Source organism: Sapajus apella, unplaced genomic scaffold, assembly GCF_009761245.1.
Source record: "Sapajus apella isolate SASKATOON/1434 unplaced genomic scaffold, GSC_monkey_1.0 scaffold16, whole genome shotgun sequence".
Taxonomy (NCBI): Eukaryota; Metazoa; Chordata; class Mammalia; order Primates; family Cebidae; genus Sapajus; species Sapajus apella.
Window position 1 is genome coordinate 26292155 of NW_022436956.1, and position 22306 is coordinate 26314460.

General features: G+C 36.7%; 1 protein-coding gene, 1 long non-coding RNA gene and 1 pseudogene across 4 annotated transcripts in view; 1 reads left to right on the plus strand and 2 right to left on the minus strand.

The window, feature by feature from the left end:
• DDX10 (DEAD-box helicase 10) overlaps positions 1-22306 on the minus strand; it is a 276993-nt gene that overhangs the window by 189629 nt on the left and 65058 nt on the right. The gene's annotated exons all lie outside the window — the stretch shown is intronic.
• On the minus strand, positions 3634-11176 carry LOC116556341. The gene is made up of 3 exons (XR_004270948.1): positions 8870-11176; positions 7907-7912; positions 3634-3645 (listed from the first exon to the last, which is right to left on the minus strand). It is a non-coding gene; the product is annotated as an uncharacterized LOC116556341 (long non-coding RNA).
• Positions 8231-8446, plus strand: LOC116556474 (annotated as a pseudogene).

Sequence of the window (22306 nt, forward strand, 5' to 3'; positions counted from 1 at the left end):
AAAGACAGCCAATAATAAATGTAATATATGTTATTTCATACGTACACACTTGACCCTGTATTCAGCACTTCACATTCCTAAGGCATCTGAAGAAAAGACTAACAAATTTTAACTTTATTAAGCCTCGACACTACTAAATCAAGTACTAGGTAGCTCAGAGTAACACCAAATTAAAAATGAAACTCACTCATGTAATACAGAACTTCACTAAAAATTTCTAGATTCACTTCAGAATACTTTTACTTATTTGCCATTGTGTCCAATACTTGCAATTTTTCATGATGCTTTTCAATTGTCAAATGAAAATACACTACAAGAACTATATGCCATAAATGCTTACTTTAGTTTCCTATTTTGTTCTGAACCAGGAATTCGTGAACAGAGAATCTTTTCTATTCATGATACGTAAAATATGTAAGCCATGAAAACATGACAGACAGAGGGAAAATGGCTGGCCATTTTGGAGCACCTTTAAAGCTTAACAAAATTTTTTGTTTCATAAACCCTTGTAAGCAACATATGCACATAATATGTACCATGTCATTCTTCCTTTGGTAAATATTTATCTACATTGGAATGGATAACTCCATTTTGTAGGTTTGTCTATATGTTTATAAACAACCTATATTGTAAAAGGACTGTTATTTATTTTAATCTAAAAATAAGCAAATGCGAAATCACAAAACAGTGGTTATATTTAAGTAGTTTTTATCCAACCAAGGATAAGCATTCAAGTAATTATGTAAAGTTTGTGCCTTAGGACTAAGACATAAATTTTTAATGAGCACTCAAAGTCTTGCTGTTAGTTCATCTGTAGAAAACAATTAAACACACATTTGGTTTGTACAAATTTTATGTATTATAGAGTTCTCCTTTCTGAAATAAAGATTCCTAGAATCACTGGTAACAGATAAAAAGCACATTTCCAATTTATGATAAAGAGTGGTACATTTTCCAACATTATAGCTTGGCTAACAGGATTCAATTCAGCAAACATTATTTAGCACATATTACATGCCAGACCACAGGGGAGAAAAATGAAGCTCAAATGGCATTCACTGTCTAGTAATGGCTCAAAATCTAGCATCAAATCTCCTAGGAATATAAAATCTAATCACTTTATATTCTTTTATCTCCTAAGGTGTTAAAATCTAAGATGTTACTGTTCACGATGGCAAAAAATGTTAGGTTACGTTCATGGTTTAGCACTGGAAAAATCCAACTTTAAAGGTGTATGTAACATGAATATGACAAATACAAACCATCTCAAATAAATACCACAAGTTTTCTCCACTGTGATTATGCCACAATAAATGACTACCACATGGCATGTGGTAATCCAATCTGGCTGTTAGACCAGAACAAAATTGTTCCAACTGATTCACGACATTCATCAGCTACCTACTCAGAACAGACATTCATAAGCACACAAAGATGGATCCGTAACAGTGATGCAAAACATGCATCGCTGGTTATCAGATAAAACACTATTGGATGTTCTTGCTATTAGGCGACAGTTGTGAATTTAATCAAGGCTCTACCTGAATTACTTGGTGAGCCACCTCCACCCAATTCATCCCACAGGAAAGAAAGTGAAATGAACACCAAAAAATAAAAGCAGCAACCCAAAACACTATTGACAGACTTACTAGCACACTACTTGTTTTTTCTATTTTGTGTTAAGCATGCACAGAAGAGGAATCCGACAGGTTTAACCTCAGATTAAACTTGAAGGGCCCCTCACAAATGCTCTAACACCTAAACAGAAAGGCCAGTATCTACGGTCAAACTACCATGACCATGCTCAAGACAACACTTCACCACATCATTACCTTGTTCTTACCACATAGCCCATTCTTCACAATCCGTATAATTCTGAGACATGTTCCTTCTCCACCCACCCCAAGGAGAGAGAGCTCTAGAACCAAAAATCAGTAACACTTATTAGAAACTTAATCATATATTAAGACCTGGCTGATATGGTGGAGGGAACTCTAGCTTTGGAGTAAAATATTGCTAATTTGCATCTTGGCTCAAAACTGTATTTTCACTGGTTTCTAAATCTCTTTAAAGCCTTCCAGTGGCCCCAGTTGCACCTACTACCAGCTTATTTAACTCTAAATAAGCAGGTGTGATTTAGACTGAAACAGTTATATAGCTGACTAAAACCAGATTGACTTGCCAAATGTAATCATAGAAAGATAATGGGAGACGTGAATCTAAAGTCTACTAACCAGTTATTAGGTTACTGAACTACTCACTCAATTATGCTGTAAATCAGTTTCCCTTTTGTACACAGGTTTCCCCTGACTCTCTTTCACTCTCACCCTCTTTCTCTTGTCATAGGCCCCCTTCGGCAGTCTGATAATATCTATAGGCTTCCTCTCAGAGTAATGTTTCAAATGCATAAAATACACACTGGATTTGTTGGTATCACATTTATGGACCCCTCCCACTTGACTTTCATAATACATTAACTGCAGATTATGAGCTTTTGTTATGGAAGGAACTGAATTAGATGGACTCTTCTACTTAATCTTTGATTCCAAACTCATGGTAAGTTTCATTATAACGAAATCTTGTAAATAATGTAAAAATCATTTGCTTTACAACTTATTGTGATTCTCTAGATACCTATACCTAGTATCCCAAAACCCTCAATTTTTTACGTTAACGCACATGGCCTCTGATAGATTTACCTACATATTTACTTATAAATGTTTAGATATTTATACCAGACAGTGAATATATTAAACACTTCTGATCATCTATTTGATCAAAATACAACACTAGAGATACTAGGAATAAAAAGCAACAAAATAAGAAGTCCTCTCTTTCATGGAAATTTAAAATATAATTAGGGGACAGGAGTTGAGCCTCATGCTGTAATCCCAGCATTTTGGGAGAATATGGCAGGAAAGACTACCATGGGCAACATAATGAAAGCCCATCTCTAAAAATAAATAAATAAATAAATAAATAAATAAATAACGAGGTGTGGTCATGCACATGTATTATACTTCTAGCTACTCAGGAAGCTGAAGTGAAAGGACCACTTACGCCCAGGAGTTTGAGGCTTCGGTGAGCTATGACTGTGCCACTGCACTCTAGCTTAGGCAACAGTGAGACCCTGTGTCAAAAAAAAAAATATATATATATATAGATAGATAGATAGATATAGATATAGATATAGATATATGTAATATACATATGAAACATACAGGAAATTCATTTATGTAAGAAAAGTCCATCTAATTCAATATATTATGAAATATATTATATTGTTAGTACATTATGAAAGTTGGGTGGGAGAAGTCCATATATGTGGTACCAACTAAGCCAATGTATATATTATGCATTTGAAACATTACTCTGAAAAGGGGCCTATAGACATTATCAGACTGCCAAAGGGGGTTTGTGACAAGAGGAAGAGTGTGACACTGAAAGAGAATGAGTTGGGGAAATCTCTGTACAATAGGAAAATGATTTACAGCATAATTGTATGAGTAGTTCAATAACCTAATAACTAGCTAGTAGAAAACTTACGATTCACATCTCCCATTATCCTTCTGTTATCGTATTTGGTAAGTGAATCTTCAGTTTAAGCCAACTATATAACCTTCTTTCAGTCTAAATCACACCTGCCTATTTGGTACTAAATAAGCTGGTAGTGAGTACTATAGCATCACTCACTGCTAAATATACTAAAATTAAAAATATTTGAGGTTACCTTTCCTGATTGTTTCCCAAAGAAGAAAACAATGACACTCTCCAACCACCAGTTTCTCAAACGAAATCTTTCAAAACAGAATCTGAACATGGCTCCTCATTTCCATCAACTACAACATTCATGTTTTTCCTTGCAGCTCCAGCTCAAAGGACAACCACAACATTCAAAGCAACAGCTGTACTTTATACAGACTTTGCAATTTAATTTTAGCTTGATCATACTTGATTCTAATCATTTTTTCTTCCTTAGAAAAGGAAATTACAAGCCCAAGACAAAAATCATTTTTACAGAGTATTTATAGGATTGCTCATCATACTAGAAGTGCCAAAAAATTACATGTAAAATTTCAGTAAAACACAGTTCTTAAACATTTGTTTTACTTAAGTTTCTTAAGCAGCAAAACAAAAAGCTTTGCAACAAGAGTGTGAGTGGCCATTTTAATAATTTGCAAATAATTCTGCTTAAATAATAAAAAACACCTAGTTAAAATTCTGTACTCTTTAATCACTACTTAATTTTAATATGACAAATTACTCAACTTCATTAACATATTTTACACATTAAATGTGATTCATCCAACTTATGTCTTACAGATGCTGTATTTATTGACATTTACAGAAAAACTCACAGCAGTGACACCTCTAAGAAGTGTCAGAAGAGAAAGCCAAGCAATTAAAGGAAGTGTTTAATAGGAAAGTTATGATTTATTTCAAGTATAACAAAAAAGGATCAGTTCTTTGAACCTTTAAGTATCAAAAGAATTTTAAATTTAGACCTGATAAAACACACCATCTTGTCAGTAAGCTGATAACCTTGAATGGTGAAATAAATGTTAGTATTATCCTATTCCTTGAAAAACATTCCTATCAATAACAGGGTAAACAGCTGTTTGGGAGAATTATAGTAACCTGTACCAAATCCCTATTTCACAAATGCAGCATAATGATGAATTTTTATTTCCATCACCACTCTAGCCTTCAAAAATATCTAGACGTGGTTGTCAGTAATTCATATCCAACCCACTCTATATTCTACTGCCCCAGTATTTAAAAACGAGTTTAGGCCAGGCATGGTGGCTCGTGCTTGGAATCATGGCACTTTTGGGAGGCCAAGGCAGGAAGAATTTTAAAAAATTAGTTTTTAAATTTAAAAACAGTAAATTAAAACATTTCAAAAAACATTAGGTAGGCACGATAGTGTGCATCTTTAGTACCAGCTGCCTTGGAAGCTGAGGCAGGAGGATCGCTCGAGCGCAGGAGTTCAAGACTGCAGTGAGCTATGATTATGCCACTGTACTCCAGCCCAAGTAACAGCACGAGACTCCATTTCTAAAAAAATTAAATAAATATGAGTACAAGAGCTGACCAAAAACAGGTAATTAGCAAGAACACTATCTTCAGACTTTAATTTCCCAATATTTGGGGTCTCCCTGGATGTCTGATTTCTATTTTAATTCGGTTGTAATCAGTAAATTCTCTCTCTCTCTCCTCAACCTCCTCCACCCGTTTTTGATTTTTTTTCATTTGTTTGTTTTTTTGGAGGCAGAGTCTCACTCTGCTGCCCAGGCTAGAGTGCAGTGTTGTGATCTCAGCTCACTGCAACCTCTGCCTCCCAGGTTCCAGCAATTCTCCATGACCCAGTAATGGTGCATTATGAATATACCATGTGAATTAACAAATGAATATTCTGCATTGCTGGATAGAGTGTTCTACAATAACATTTTGGCCAGGACGGTTGATAGTGTTGTCCAGATCTTCAATGTCTCTAGGTCTATTGATTTTTTATCTAGTTGTTCTATTATTTGCTGACAAAGGAGAGTTAAAGTCCCCTATAATCATTTCAAGCTATCCTCTTCTGGCACTCTCTCTCATTCAGAAGTCTCCCCCTCATTCTTTGACAGACATGATTGCCCTAGCCTTTTATCTCTGGGTTCCCCAGACCAGAAAGACTGCATACTTTCTATAGGAGCTTTCCACCCTGTGACTGTGGTCCATCCTTTGGATAGGCTGCTAAAACAGAAAATCCACCCTGTGCCAGTTTTTTCTTGTAAAGTTTCAAGTCCCTTCTACAATCTGCTTAGTTTTGCTCACACTCTAGATACTTAGATTTTATATTGTATCCAAAGTTTATAATTATTCTGCAGGCACATCAATCTATTAGCTTATTTTGCCATATCAAAAGTCTCTACACAACAAATTTTTTTTCAGTCTCACTGTATATATGTGTGTCTGTCTCTATCTGACATACTGAACCCAGAAAGATGTGGCTCTATAAAAAGTTTGATAAACATGGTACTAACAAGAACAAATTTCATGAAACAGTAACTTGAGGGTCATAGTGTATCCAGCAAGAGGAAGGTCATTACTAGCAGTGGTTAAATGTTTATTTAAATAAGACTATTCCAGTAGCTATGTTGGAGGATGGATTTGAGAAAGAAGATCAGTTAAAGCACTAATTTAACAATCCAAAGGATAGACTGGGAAGTAATAGGAGGCATAAAAGAATGGGGATTATTAAGCCAGAGAAAATAGCAGTATGCAGGCAAGAAAACAAGTTTCACAGAAATTAAAGGGACTGTCAAGGGAGAAGCCACATTTTGCTCCCACAATCTGTAGTCTGAAAATACTAAGGCATTAACTCCTCTCTCCATACTTCTTACATTCACTCCTATCACCTCAGCCCACCCTACAGAATTGGAAAATAAGCAAGGATCATGTCTCTTCCATCCCATGCTAAAAGTAGACCTCATTAACCAATCACTGCATGCTGGCCAATTGAACCGAACTGAACGTATCCTTCTTTTTAATAATATAGAAGTTCCAGGGTATCACTACCAACTAATTAGCTTAAGCATATGGTAGGACATCTATCTGCTATCCCTAATTTACATATTGACCAGACTACTCTACCTTAAATGAATGTATATATAATCAAACTGAACAATAAAACAATTTTTTAAGTGATCCCTGTTTATACTGTCAAGCTCAAATTCATACACTGGGCCTCTTAATCTAGCACAACCCACCTTCAAATTCATCTATTCCCTTACCTATATGTTCAAACCCCTCACATATATGTTCACAATTCCACCCAATCCCTTTTTATAATGTGACATGTACATTTCTATCTGCAACCCTTTCTTTGTTTACACTACCCCTGCTAAAAAGCCCTTATAACTACAATTCCCAGCTAAATTCTTTTCGTCAAGACTCAAGTCTGGTCCTCACAGCCCCTTGCATTATCTTCCCCTAAAACATTTCTATAGCAAACCAAGCAACAGGTTATCTTTAATGCTGATGCTTTCTACATTCAACCAATCCACAAACAACATGAGAGTAAGAACCTTATTGATCATCATGGAAAGGCAAATCAAAACCATAATGATACTATTTCCTATCTAGTGAGACGGCTATAACCAAACAGACAGATAATGAGTGACAGTGAGGATGTGGAAGAATTGGAACACTCATACAATGCTGGTAGGAAATGTAAAATGGTGCAGCCACTTTCAAAAACAGTCTGACAGTTCTTCCAAAATACAGGCATACAGTTCAAGTGTTACCATTTGACCCAGCAACTGCATGCCTTAGGTGTATATACCCATAAGAAATGAGTATTTATGTCCATCGAGGAATTTGTACATCAATTTTGTAGCAGCATTATTCACTATTGCCAAAAAGATGGAAACAAAACAAATGTCCATTAAATGATGAATGGATAAACAAAAGCAATATATCCATACAATGGAATAGTATTCAGCCATAAAAAGAAAGGAAATACTGACATATGCAACAATGTGAAGTTTAAAAAAAATGCTAAGTGAAAGAATCCAGTCACAAAAGATACTTATTGTGATTCCATTTGAAATTGCTCCATATAAAATATCCAGAATAAGTTAATCTATGGAGACAGAAAAATAAATTGTGGTTACTTATATCTGAAGGGAATGGAAGAAAAGAATGAATTTCCTTCACTTGTTTCATCAGCCCTCATTATTTACTTCTGTCAAGAATAAGTAAATCTACAGAGACAGAAAACAGATAAGTGGTTCTTAGGTCTAAAGGGAATGGAAGGTTATGGAGGTAATAGCTTAAAGGGTGTAGAGCTTCTTTTGGGAAGTGATGAAAACATTCTAAAACTGATCGTGGTAACAACTGAACAACTTTGTGAACGTACTACAAACTATTAAATTACATACTTCAAATGACTAAATTGATGACAGAAATTACGTCTCAAAAGAAGCTATTATCAAAAGAAAAAAAGACACACTAAAAGAGAAAGGCATGGAGTAACATGATGCACTAATTTTCAATACAGCTAACCCTATGTTATATCAGGTCCTCAGGGTCTAGAAGACTTCACTATCTCAATAATTTACTTTCTTCTTGCCGATAAAAATTTAAACTATTAAGGCTAGTTAAAACGTTTAATATTTAAGACCAGAGAATTGTTAAGAAGAAGACTCACTTTTAGAAGTCATGCTTTAAAATGGTTCTGTATATCGCTTCTCGGCCTTTTGGCTAAGATCAAGTGTAAAATGGTTCTGTATCAACTTTCATTTATTTAAGGTCATGATCAGATTTACATTTAAACAGCACTAAGTCGTCACAGTAGTAAGGCTGGATAATTTTAAAACATAAAATAGAAATTTTCCAGCCAGATGCTGTGACTCATGCCTGTAATCTTAACATTTTGGGAGGACAAGGCAAACTCCCTGAGCCCAGGAGTTCAAGACCAGCCTGGGCAACATGGCAAAACCCCATCTCTACCAAAAAAAAAAAAAAAAAAAAAAAAACACAAAAATTAGCTGAGGATGGTGGTATGCACCTATAGTCCCTGCGACTTGGGGGGCTGAGGTGGGAGGATCACATGAGCCTGAGGAGGTCGAGGTTGCAGTGAGCCATGATCATGCCACTGCACTTTAGCCTGGGTGACAGGGTAAGACCATGTATAGGCAGGGAGGGGGGAAGGGGGAAGGGGAGGGGGAAAAAAGGGGGATGGGGGAAACGGAGGGGAAATTTGCCTTCACTTGATTCATTAGCCCTCACTATATCCTACAGAGCTCTTCTACCCTTCCAAAATTGGCCACAACACACTCTGTGCTCTTACACCCTCTTTCCCTCTTTCTTCACCCATCACATCTGATATTTATCAATTCTCCAGTACTCCAGAAAGATCTTCCAAGATTCTAGCCACAAAGTTCAAAGCTCTAGGCCAAATTTAAAATATTTTATTAATGCAGGTAAATAGTTTACATTTTCTTTCTTACACTGCTATATCATTTCACTTGACATTTCCACATGAACGTCCTGTATCACTACATAAGTTTATCGAAGGCTGACAAATCTAACTTTCTCAAATTTGAAACAGTAATATATCCATAATAAGTGAGTAAAAGAACATTTGGTTAACTACTGGGGGTTAAGAAGAAACATGGCAGAGGGTATTTAAGGTCAACCAACACTCCCAAATGCTCAGGCTAATCCACTCTGCATAAAGGTTTAATAAATAGTATTTTTAATTCTTTCATCGGTAGACTTTTGGGTCTGAACACTATGGACTTTTCACTGAAAGAACAAATGAGTTCCTGAAGTGGCTGTGGACTGTTTTTGTTTTTGTTTTTTAACAGAGATCTCAACAGACTATGAATAAAGTTGGTGTTTCTAAGTAGTCCAGCAGAATCTTTCAACCTGAGAAACCAGGGACATAAATGCCTCATTAAATAATCATTTTTAGGCATCTGCTAAGGCTTTACATTTCATACAACGTGTGCAACTCAATATATGAACACTACTAAAGAAATGCTTCCTCACTGTGACAACACTACCCTTTCTCTCAACTTACAACGAGGGATTCCTAGAAAACTATATCAAGCCATCCATACGAACGATATTAACGGGAATATAAGTATAAAGTCGTAGGTCTGAATTTGAAAAAGCTTATGAATCATTTTTCTCAGTGATACGACTAAGTATACTGTTGGCAAGAACATCACCCAGCACAGATATGAACACATAGGCCTGCCAAAAAGTCTACTTTCATTTCTGGTTTAAAATAACTATATAATTTTGATTATTAAATGTACTCAAATGTCTCAAAAGGAACACAAATATTACCTGGCAGTTTTTATGTTGCTTCTCCAGGATTCTGAATTATGGGGACAACAGGACTCAAGTGGCATTGCACATGTTTAAGAGCACTTGTGCTGGCACTGAGAAATGGGACACCTGCTTCCATTTGCCACTTCCTCTACCAAGGTTATTCTCAAGCTGAAGGAGTACACAGCCATAGGAAAAAGTCTTGCAAAGTCTTCTGGCAATGGTAATTAGCACACACACCCTTTATCTTACCCTACTCAAAACTATATATACAGTTAGGTCCAAAACCTAAGTGTGGAACAGCACTGGGACAGCACTGAGATTTAACTGATCTCTACAGTGAACTCACTCTAAAATAAAATTACTAATAGTTCAATATAAGAAGTTAATTTTTCAAGCCATATTTAAAAGAAGGTGGAGCTTCCAGTAGAATGTTGAATAGGAGTGGTAAGAGAGGGCATCCTTCTCTTATTCCAGTTTAAGGGGAATGTGTCCAGCTTTTGTCCATTCAGTATAATGTCAGCTGTGGGTTTTTCACAGATCGCTCTTATTATTTTGAAGTATGTACCTTCAATCCCTAGTTTGAGGGTTTTTAACATGAAGAGATGTTGAATTTTATGGAAAGCCTTTTCAGAATTTATTGAGATAATCAAGTCATTTTTTGCTTTCAGTTTTGATTATATGATAGATCACACTTATTGATTTGCATATGTTGAACCAACCTTGCATCCCAGGGATAAAGCTTGATTGTGGCAGATTAGCTTTTCGATGTGTCGCTGGATTCAGTTTGCTAGTATTTTTTTGAGGATTTTTGCATCTATGCTTATCAAGGATATTGACCTGAAGTTTTCTTTTTGTTGTGTCTCAGCCAGCTTTTGGTATCAGGATGATACTGGCCTCAGGAATTAAGGAGGAGGCTCCTTCTCCTCTATTTTTGGAATAGTTTCAGCAAGAGTGTTAATAGCTCTTCTTTATACATCTAGTAGAATCTGACTCTGAATTCATCTGGTACTGGGCTTTTTCTGGTTGGTAGGCTTTTTATTACTGATTCAATTTCAGAGCTCATTATTGGTCTCTTCAGGATTCAATTTCTTCCTGGTTCAATCCCAGGAGGTTGTATGTTTCCAGGAATTTATTCATGTCTTCTAAGTTTTCTAGTTTGCATGCATAGAGGTGTAGTCTAAGGGTTTTTGTATCTCTGTAGGGTCAGTGGTAATGTTCTCTGTCATTTTCTGATTGTGTTTATTTGTATCTTTTCTCTTTTTTTATTAGTCTAGCCAGCAGTCTACCTACCTAATTAGTTCTTTCAAAAAAACAACCCCTGGATTTATTGATCTTCCGCATTTTTTTTTTTGAGACAGAATCTCGCTCTGTCACCCAGGCTGGAGTGCAACGGCGCAATCTTGGCTCAGTGCAACCTCTACTTCCCAGGATCAAGTGATTCTCCTGCCTCAGCCTCCTGAGTAGCTGGGATTACAGCTAAAAAGGGATTTTAGCTGTAATCCCAGGCACAGGGATTAGTACCTGGCTAATTTTTGTATTTTTGGTAGAGTTGGGGTTTCACTATGTTGGTCAGGCTGGTCTCGAACTCCTGACCTCATGATCTGCCCACCTCAGCCTCCCAAAGTGCCTTTGTGTTTGTTTGAGACAGAGTCTCACTTTGTTGACCAGGTTGGAGTGCAGTGGCATGATCTCCACTCACTGCAACCTGCAACCTCCACCTGCCAGGTTCAATTCTCCTGCCTCAGCCTCCCGAGTAACTGGGATTATAGGCATGCACCACCACACCCGGTTAATTTTTGTATTTTCAGTAGAGATGGGATTTCACCACTTTTGGCCAGCCTGGTTTCGAACTCCTGACCTCAGGCAATCCACCTGCCTCAGCTTCCCAAAGTGCTGGGATTATAGGAATGAGACACCATGCCCAGCCTGTGTGGTTTTTTTGTGCGATTCAATTTCCTTCAGTTCTGCTCTGATTTTATTTTTTGTCTTTTGTTAGCTTTAGGGATGCTTTGCTCTTGATTTTGTTCCTCTAGTTGTGATGCCTAGGTTATTAATTTGACATCCTTCCAGCTTTTTGAAGTCCTGGCCAGAGCAATCAGGCAAGAGAAAGAATAAAAGGCACCCAAATAGGAAGACAGAAAGTCAAACTATCCCTGTTTGCAGATGATCAGATTCTATACCTAGAAAATCCCATATTCTCTGTTCTCATAAACTTCACCAATGTTTCAGTATACAAAATCCAATCTATAAAAACCAGTAGCATTCCTATACACCAACAATATCCAAGCAACTACAAAAATAAAATACCTAGGAATACAGCTAACCTGGGAGGTAGATCTCCCCAATGAGAAATACAAAACACTGGTCAAAGAAATCAAAGGAGAACACAAACAAATGGAAAAATATTCCAAGCCCACAGATAGGAAGAATCAGTATTATTAAAATGGCCATACTGCTCAAAACAATTTAAATTCAATGCTATTCCTATCAAACAACCAATATTCTTCATAGAATTAGAAAAAACTACTTTAAAATTCATATGGAACCAAAAAATAGCCCAAATAGACAAAGCAATCCTAAACAGAAGGAATAAAGTAGGAGGCATCACGTCACCCAACATCAAACTATACTATAAGGCTACAATAACCAAAACAGCATGGTACTACTACCAAAACAAATGCATAGGTTCATGGAACAGCATAGAGAGCCAAAAAATAAGGCCACACACCAACAACCATCTGATCTTCAACAAAGCTGACAAAAACAAGCAATGGGGAAAGGATTCTCTATTCAATAAATGGTGCTGGGATAACTGGCTAGCCATATGCAAAAGGCTGAAACTGGACTCCCTTCCTTACACCATAAAGAGAAATCGACTCAAATGTAAAACCTGAAACTGTAAAAACTCTGGAAGATAAACAAAATATTAACAAGCCACACATCCAATAAATGTTTAATATTCAGAATTTATAAGGAACTTAAATCAATAAGCAAAAAACAACTCCATTACAAAGAAGGCAAAGGATATGAACAGATACTTTCCAAAGTCAAACATATATGTGACCAAAAACCATATGACAAAATGCTCAACATCCCTAATCACTAGAAAAATGCAAATCAAAACCACAATAACATAGCATCTCACACAGTCAAAATGGAGATTATTAAAATGTCAAAGAAATAACAGACGCTGGCAAAGTTGTAGCGAAAAGGGAACACTTATATACTGCTGGTGGGAATGTAGGTTAGTTCAACCACTGTGGAAACCAGATTGGTGATTTCTCAAAGAACTCAAAGCAGAATTACCATTCAACCCAGCAATCCCATTATTGGGTATCTACCCAAAGGAATATAGAGATACTAGCCTCAAGACACATGCATACGTATGTTCACTGTAGCAGTACTCACAATAGCAAAGATATAGAATCAACCTAAATGCTCATCAATGTTAGACTAAAGAAATGTGGTATACACAATGGAATACTACGCAGCCATAAAAAAAGAATGAAATCATGTTCCTGGTAGCAACATGGATGGAGCTACAGGCCATTATCCTAATCAAACTAACATAGGAACAGAAAACCAAATACCACATGTTTTGTGCAAGTTAAACACTGAGTACATATGGACATGAAGGAAACAAAAGACACAGGGGCCTACTTGAGGGTGGAAACAGGAAGATGGGTGAGGGTCAGTAACTACCTATCGGGTACTATGCTTATCACCTGGTAATGAAATAATCTGCACACAAACCCCCATGACATGCAATTTATCTATATAACAAACCTGCACATATACTACTAAACCTAAATTTTTTCAAAAACAGAAGGTGAGTAGCCAAAACTACTTCTCCTCTCTCTCTCTCTCTCTCTCTCTCTCTCTCTCTCACACACACACACACACACACACACACACCCTAAAACCTAAAATTTAAGATAACTTAAGAGGATCATACAAAAAAAAAAAGGTTGACAAATGGATTAACTTAGGTTTGGGAATGATTTCACACAAAATACTTACTCTGCATCTGACCCAGTTTTTCAAAACTAACACAGGACTCTATCTAAGATTAACCACTTCAGAAAACAAATATTTACTAATCTTTTATATTCCTCTTTCTTTTTCTACCAGATGGTACAGTCTCAAATTGGGGTAAGGAATCTGAATAAGCATAGATAAAAGCTTCTAATAATTTATTTATTCACTCATTACACTCAACAAACAGCTACTAAGAATGTATTATAATGACAGGCAAACCTGAGAGATAACCCAAAAATGAATAATATATATTCCTTACCGTCATAAAGGTATACAGTATAGTGGGAAAAACATCTATGACAGCAGTATGCTGAGTGCTCTGACAGCAGTAAGCACAGATTGCTCAGGAAGCACACTTTGGAGTACTTGACTTGGCCCCAGAAAAGGCAACTACCCACTAATTTAGGATCTTATCAAACCAAAGCAGTGGTTTTCACATGGAAGAATCTGTCTCTCTCTGGAATTCATGTTGATCATTTAAACTAACTTTTCTGATTTGGGAGAAGCCAACAAAAAACAAAAGAGTTCTGACTTTTTGCTACTACCTAGCTTTGGGAAGCCATCATCCATGGGCCTCTCATGTTTCTGTACATCTTGTGTCAGCAACTTTTCCACACTATTTCATGGACATCTGGATAGCACACAGCCTTAGGTGATACAAATAGTGTCTCCACGGGGAGCAGAGGACAAATTTGTGTCCTGACCAGAATAAAGATAACTTCTCCCTCAGGAGCGAAGGTTGTCCAGGTTTGCTAGCAGCCTTTTAATAACAATAGGGGTCTCCTGAGCTTAAGCCTTTACACCTAGGACAAAAGCCTACTCTGTGTACAGCACCAACCCAGGCCTGTCACCACATGGCTCCTGTGGGACTTGAGGGGCAGGAGAACCAATGCAAACTTGAAGCTCATACTGCCTGCTGTGCCATGAGTTGTCCAGCAACGTAAGAAAGTATGGCAGGCTAATTTGTAAACCTGCAAGTAGGGTAGAATCTCAGACTCTTCATAATTCTTAAAACCTAGAAAAATTCTCTTTCTTCAGTAATCAGAAAAGCCAAAGAAATCTGAAATTTCTGTCACAAAACAGAGGTAATCGGGCTTAGGGTAGGTAGGGAAAAGAAGGAATAACTCAGTATGCCATACCTAATCATGCAATTACAAACTCCTAAGTCTGGTTAGCTAAGCTGGTGCCAGTAGACACACTGGAAACTAGATAGTTGGGCTCCAGGATATTGACAGCATATGCTTGGGCAATAAAACACCTCTTCTTCCCTTCTTATTATGAAAGAGGGGAGATGAAAAATAAGTATTATGTGTAAAAAGACTCAATAATGGCTCAATAAATAAAATTAAATAAAATGGTTCAATAGTTACTAAAACACATATTACTAAGTACACTGAAAATGGAGCCAACCTAAGAAACACTTAATAGAAAATAGTAAAGAGAACGTAAGACTCACTGCAAGCCAGATTTTCATAGATTCCTTAAAAAAAAAAAAGTTCCATCTCAGAAGATTTGAGTGGGGAGCAGAAATACAGCGCTTTAATAGAAATTTACCTACTCTATGATTTGCAAAATCCTACTTTATGAATAAGTCATCAAGTAGAAGATAGTTCAAATAGATCAAAAGACACAAAGAAAACAAAACAATGCTGATCCAAACCACAGGAGAGGGCATTATTTAGCAAGCTCATGCTAAGTGTTTTTGGAATATGCAACCATTTCCTACATCAAACATTTTGAAATTAGTGTACCTTCCAAAATTAGGTATCACAGCAAGAAAGAAAACATTCCTCTGCTTTGTTGCTTCCCATGACAAAAATCAGTACATACGAAAATGCATGCAGGTGGAAGAATTATTCTAATCATCATCACCCAAAGACATAAAGGGAAATATGCCATTTTAATTTAAAAAACAAACTTGGGTGTGAATTATTATATGTCGGCATACCTTATCATGGTTGTCACTGAGGAATTAATTGATTCACTGACTCTAGCAATGAGAGAGGTGGAGAGAGAACAGACCAACAGGAAGGAAAATGGCACCAAGATAGATCATCCTTGAAAGCAGGAGCTTCATGCACTTTTCCAAAAGTTGCAATAAGTGATATCTATCTCATGCACATTAATGCCAAGAAATCTCTTCTTATATAGTCCAGGGACATTTACAGTGCCCAGTTTACTAAGGCACTTGTTTCTAGAGCCTAAAATTTATGCACCATAAGAATCACCACCACATTGGCCTTATTAGAACTATAACAAAATACCACTGTTTTCAATCATTTGTTATGCCAAATAAAAACCAGCAGATTCTCTGCCCAACAGTATATCAAGACCGTCTGTCACCTCTATTCTAACAGCCAGCAGGCAAGCTAAAAGAAGAAAAGAAATCAAAAACAGTAACAGCCTTCTGGAGAGGAAAATGTCCAGAGATTGATGATCTGCTACCTGCTTAATAAACTTTTTTGTACTATGGCAAAACAATACTGACTCGAAAAATAAGTTTTAAAAATTTGGTTCATAGAAACAAAAATCATAGACGTTTCTAATAATAATGTGTTGAGGAAGAACTACAGTTTTTCCCTTATTTTATTTTGATACTAGGGATGGAAGTGCTGTCAAAGAATGCCATGGAAGAGGCTCATTTGAAGAAAAGGACTTCATGCTACAAACAAGCATTAAGTGCCTAACATGTGAAAGATGCTGCAGAGAATGAAGAAAAAAAGCAAGAAGTGCTACCTGATTCAAAGAGATTCATCCTACTCCACATGTCATTATACAGACAATGTGCCTACAGAAGCCTATATATTAATTCTTCTTCTTAATCTTCCTTCCCTTTCGGGGTAGAAGGTGGAAAATTCCACCAGAGAACCTGTCAGTCTGCTTTGTCCTGCTATAACAAAATACCTGGAACTGTGAATTTATAAAGAAGAGAAATTTCTCACAGTTCTGGAGGCTGGGAAGTCCAAGACGAGGGCACCAGTATTTGGCATCTGGTATGAGCCTTCTCGCTGCATCCTCACAGGGCAGAAGGCAGAGGGCAAGAGGAAAAGACTGTCCTCACATGGCAGAAGAATAAGCTGGGGCTGGAGAGCAAGCTGGAAGGACACTACAAGAAGTCTTTTTATAAGGGCCTTAATCCCATTAAGGAGGAAGGAGCCCTCTGACCTAATCACCTCTTACAGCCCCCATCTCTTAATATTATCCCACTGACAACATTTGAATTTTGGAGGAGACACATTCAAACCATAGCAGAGCCGATACCAAAACGAACCAAGGAACTCTCGTATTTCAACTTTGGTAGTATCACCTATAGGGCCAAATCTTATTCATCCATAGTAACCCAAGAGGCATAGAAAGGGTTATAGGGAAAATGCAAAACCTATTCAGTGGCTAACAGTATATTTCCATTAAATATTCATTATGTTACGAATACACACACTCACACATACACGAACACCCTACAGCACTGTATAACTGTATAGTATATAAGCAAAAGAAACAAACAAAAGATACAGAATGAGGTTTTATTATTGAAAGATAAAACAACCCAGAGAGAGACAAAGGAAGAAGCAAAAAGGTTAAAAAAAAAAAAAAAAGAATTAGGGAAGCAAATAGGGGCTCGTATTTTACAAAGTCATTATCTGTGATTGCTTCAAAGTTAAAACATTAGTCTTTCAGCAAAGATGGCTTGAGAAACTCTGCCCTAATGACTTAACATTTAAATCATGAAATCTCTATGCTAATCTTAATACTTACTTTATAAATAAGTTTAAACTTACACTTTACTTTCACTAAACAGTAGGCATTTCCTAATACGCAGACACCAGACATCCCTGTTCCCACTTAACTTAGTACTAGCACCAGCTTCCAAGAGAGTCTGAATTACCTTCACCTTGCCCCTAGAGTGCCTAGCTCTCAGTGTTCTATTAACCAACTGGCAAGTTACTCAGAGAATCAGTAAAGCTCAGAGAACCAGTAAAGCTGGAATACTTTTTTTTTAATGTTCTTGAAATAATTTATTTCAATAAAAGCAGTGAAGTAGCCATCATTGAGAAATAACTTCAGGACTTTCTGTTTTCAAGTTTCATACTGTTTTCATTTCAAATTACCTATGGGGGAGGAGGAACAATAATCTTCTCAACACTTAAAACCTCTAAAGGTCATGATCTAGCAATGATAGAAGAATGCCTTAGACACCCTCCAGGGTGACCATCTCTGGCCATTCTGTTTGGAACTGCAGCATGCCACCCGCCTTCCCGGAACTTGTATCTCCCTTACACTGCTTCATCTTGCCTCTACCATAGCACACATATCATTTTTTTGTCCGTCGTCCCCTATAATGCACAGGGAATACTATTTGTTTTGCTAACAGTTAATGCCTAGCACACAGGAGGTGTTCAAATATTTGCTGAATGAATTTTTCTAAAAACCTCATGAAGCCTTCACTTAATAAGCCAGCATTTCACCTAAAATGTACACTTTCATGGTAAAGAACAAAGCTTTGCATCAAAGCAAAAGTGATTTAATTCTACCTGCCACCAACAGATGGCACTAGCCTCAGCTGTTGCCTTAGACTTGAAGCTGTGTTTCAAAACATGCATTGAAAAGAATAAAGTCAAAACAAAAATTATTTGGACAATTTAAAAGTGGTGAAAAGAAACGTGAAAGTTGAATCCAGTACCATCACAAATCCCATTAACAAGCTCAGGTACTGATACACACACTGACTGCTCAGAGACTTAAAAAGTGGTCTTATGAACAGCATTTCTGGAAACTAATCTGCCATATTAGCAGTGTTGTACAGTTACATTTGTTACAGCTATATAAACAAGCACTTGTTTATGAATTTGAAAACTCCTTATTTCCAATCATATAACAATCAATTTCAAGGGCGGTTCACATCACCCTCAAGAATAGCCTGTCCTATTTCATATTTCTTTCGTTACCTCTTTAACCACCTTAAAACCAAGATAAATAAATCCTGTAAAAGTAGCTGTTGAAATTTTGACCACAAAAGTAGATGTGAAAATTTATTAGTCAGCAGATGCTATAAATATTGAGTATTGTATAAAAGAAGGAAATGAAGGAAAACAAGTCAATATTTGATATAATGAGCCAGCATGTTATAGAATAAACATCAAGCCCAAACCAGCTTTAAGCTTTCCACTGAAAATTTACATCCTCAGGAAGTCATCTGCATACAAAGCTCAAATAGGAAAAATATATATAAAGCAACACATAAAGCAACTCAATATATGTATCTAAGCTTCAAGTCACACAATAACTACTCCTTTCGAATTGGAACAAAGCTTAGATTACCACAAAAGAATTAAGCACAGGATGTAAAAAGCAGAAAAGACACCTATAAGACAAAAGAGCATACATACCAAACTCTATTTCAGCCAGGCAACGCATGAGATAATCCTACCACTGTTTTACCTCATGGTATCAAAAATTCAGAGCACAGTAGTCTTGACTTTAGAGCTCTTCCTTCTGTTTAAGTCAACTGAACATTATATAAGGCCCCTGAACACAAATTACCAGGTATGGCAGAAATAAAAATTAAGAGTCATGTGGCTACATTATGAAATGTCGAGAAAAAGAAAAAAATAATAGCAAAATTGACAATTGGAATCCAGAGGTCAGTGGGTTGAAGAAGTAAAGGATGGCTTCAAAGAACAGACAAGATAAGCACTGAATCTCCAAAGATGTGAAATGCTGGAGTGAGAAGAAAATAATCCAGGAAGGAATCCTTCACTCTTTAAGTGGAAACTGTGAAGAATGGGCTGGCAGGACAATAGGGTAGGGGCTAGCTTACAAAACACAACTGAGCATGGAGGGTAAAACCACTTGAAAAAACTACTAATTTGACCATGGTTCACAGGAAGATGACTCAGAAGAACATTGGGAATCAATTATGAAACTTATCCCCACCAGCCAGGAACGAGGTAGTAAGAATCTGGGGGCAGAATGGCAGTGCAAGTGGGAAGTAAAAATGGAACACTAAAAGCCACCACTAAATGTAGAAATGACGGGAATCAAAGCAAGCAAAATCATAATGAGGCAAGTCAGAGGAGCCTAAGTACAGACTCTAGCTCTAGCACTTAACTAACTATGGAACATTAGGCAAGGAAGCAACTGAACATGTCAAAGCCTGTCTCTGAACTTGTAAAATGACGGCAACACTACACAAAATTGTGGTAAGAATTTAAATGAATGAGATATGTTAGTCAAAATGCATGGTAAGTTATAAAAAGTTGATAGATGTTAATCATTTTCCAGTAATTATTTTGCAAATACATAGTTAAAGCTTCTGAAAGTCATTAAGTACCTAACACAGTCCCTGGCATCTATAAGGTAAGTTGCTGCTGAAAGGAGAATAAAGAAAAATGGGAAAAACAGAAAGAGAGAGAAAAAGTAAAGGGACAAGGAGCAGAAAAATCTTAGCTCCCACATAGCAGAATCTTGATTTGGATCTTGGAATATTTTTATAAGAGTATACTCATAAGCTTCAAAGTTCGGTAATCTACGTTTTAACACCAACAGTGAGTTCTTACAGTACTTAAAAAAAAAAAAAAAAGAAAGAAAAAGCTACTAAAAAAACCAAGTAGGGCTCAATCAATGTAAACAGGATCTGGAATCAATTCTAAGGTACAAAGAATAATCTATGGGTATCATTCAAATCTTCATTAAAACTGACCTATGTTTACTGTTAAGAAAGCTTTAAAAGGACATTTGTTGAGCTAAAATGGAATCTACCCAGGCTCATTTCTAAAAAGGTTTAAATTGAAGAAAAAAGAAAGCATATGCTTAGAGATTTCATTCTAACATTTAAGGAAATAAATGTTCCAAAAATACATTTTAATTTAATCATTTTAATTATATGTTCATGCTCTTCTCTAAAACCATCTCCCTGGAGGTCAACTTTCTCAATACCCAACAAGACAATCAGCCAAAACAAGGCTCTTCTCTATGGTGGGAGGTCAACCAGCCATCTCTTCCTGCCTTTGTGCCTGATAACTCCTCCTGTACTCTCTCCCACACATCTCTTATTGCTTCATCACTCGTGGCACCCTCTCAACTGCTAAAAAAAAAAAAAAAAAAAAAAAAAAAAATCTTGTTGTCCTTCACTGCGCTGATCTCATCAAATAGAAAAGGAATGGGACGAGGCAGCATTCCAGAAGGCCTTGCTTGCACCTGGCACTCAATACCTCTTTTCTCCATTTACGCTAAAGTCTAAAGGCAAACATTCATTTTATACTCCACGTGTGTGCACACACTGAGTAGCCCAAATTTATTTATAGTACTGTCAGTTACACTCACATTACCCAATTACAGAAAGCAAACTACACACAAATAATGGTAGGCACGACTCGAGAGAAAGAAAATGTGACTTAGCATCACAAATAGGTTTCACTGCTAACTTCACCACTGTGACCTTAGACAAGTCACTTAAAAGCCTTCCATTCCTCCTCCTTAATTTTAAATAATAGCTACCTTTCCTGTCATGGGGAAAAATGAGAACTTATGCAGAAAGTGTTCAGTATATGGTAAAATGCCAAATAAATAATTATGGTCTTAATTATAATGATATGATTATTAGACATATTCCATAAAATCTACAATCTAATGGGTTCCTACTGGCTCCAAGTTTCAATTTGGTTCTTGGACAAATCTCCTTTTTCCTGAGAGACAAAAAATGAAGAAAATGAAATTCAAGATAAAGAGGATAAGCTATGAGTAACAAAACCAGTTCACTTCTGTGTCTGGTATGGTACCTACAAAGACAATTCCAAAACATGAGCAACAAAAATTTCAACAAAGTCAGCAGTGTCTGAAAAAGTGCTTATCTTCTCACAGGAAACACACTCATTTATATGTGCAAATGATAGTATTATTTCCCATTCTATGTATGGTTTGATTGCTCTATATCTGTTCTATCCTTAAAAATAGGTAATAAAGGAAAAAGTAGCCTCCAGTGACTGAAGGATGCACCAAAACACTAAAATATAAAATGCAAAAGTAAAGGATAAAATGGAAAGCCAGGCTGGGTACAGGGACTCACACCCATAATTCCAGAACTTTGGAGACTTGGGCAGGAGGATGGTTTGAGCCCAGCAATTCAGGTCTTGAGCCCAGAAGGTCAAGGCTGCTTGAGACTTGATCACACCACTGCACTCTAGTCTGGATGACAGGGCAAGACCCTGTCTCCAAAAAAAAAAAAAAAGGAAAGCCAATTGAGATCATGGATGCAGAGTGACATTCAAAACCAACTTCCTTAAAAACATGGAGAAGAATCAAAAGATACTAATATGAGTGCAAATAAGCATTAATTTAAAAAATCCTAAAGTAGATAACAGGTAAAGTTAACAAGACTAGGCGAGGTAGTCAAAAAAAAAAAAAAAAAAAAAAAAAAGTTTGTGGGGGGGGGGGGGGG